The sequence below is a fragment of the Myotis davidii genome, unplaced genomic scaffold, assembly GCF_000327345.1.
Source record: "Myotis davidii unplaced genomic scaffold, ASM32734v1 scaffold332, whole genome shotgun sequence".
NCBI classification, from domain to species: Eukaryota; Metazoa; Chordata; class Mammalia; order Chiroptera; family Vespertilionidae; genus Myotis; species Myotis davidii.
The window spans coordinates 8,200,848-8,201,178 of NW_006285779.1; the positions used below are offsets into that span (position 1 = coordinate 8,200,848).

At 42.0% G+C, this 331-nt stretch overlaps 1 protein-coding gene across 1 annotated transcript in view; it reads left to right on the forward strand.

The window, feature by feature from the left end:
- Nucleotides 1-331, forward strand: part of LOC102757298 (cytochrome P450 2C21-like) — a 14,216-nt gene that overhangs the window by 9,580 nt on the left and 4,305 nt on the right. The window lies entirely within an intron of this gene.

A 331-nucleotide genomic window follows, 5' to 3' on the forward strand; every position in this document is an offset into this window, starting at 1 on the left:
GCTCTCAGATGTTGGGCAGGATAAAAATTTCAGGTAGAAATGAGCAGGCAACACTATGACTATCCCACTCCTTATCTGCCTAGACGATATAAAAGAAAATTTCCGTCACTAATTTTAAATATATTTTTATTGATTTTTTGAGAGAAGGGAGAGAGACAGAGATAGAAACATCAATGATGAGAGAGAATCATTAATAGGCTGTCTCCTACATGCACCCTACTGGGGATCGAGCATGAAAACCAGGCATGTGCCCTGACCAGGAACTGATCCAGGACCTCCTGGTTCATAGGTGGATGCTCAACCACTGAGCAACACTGCCTGAGCTAAATAT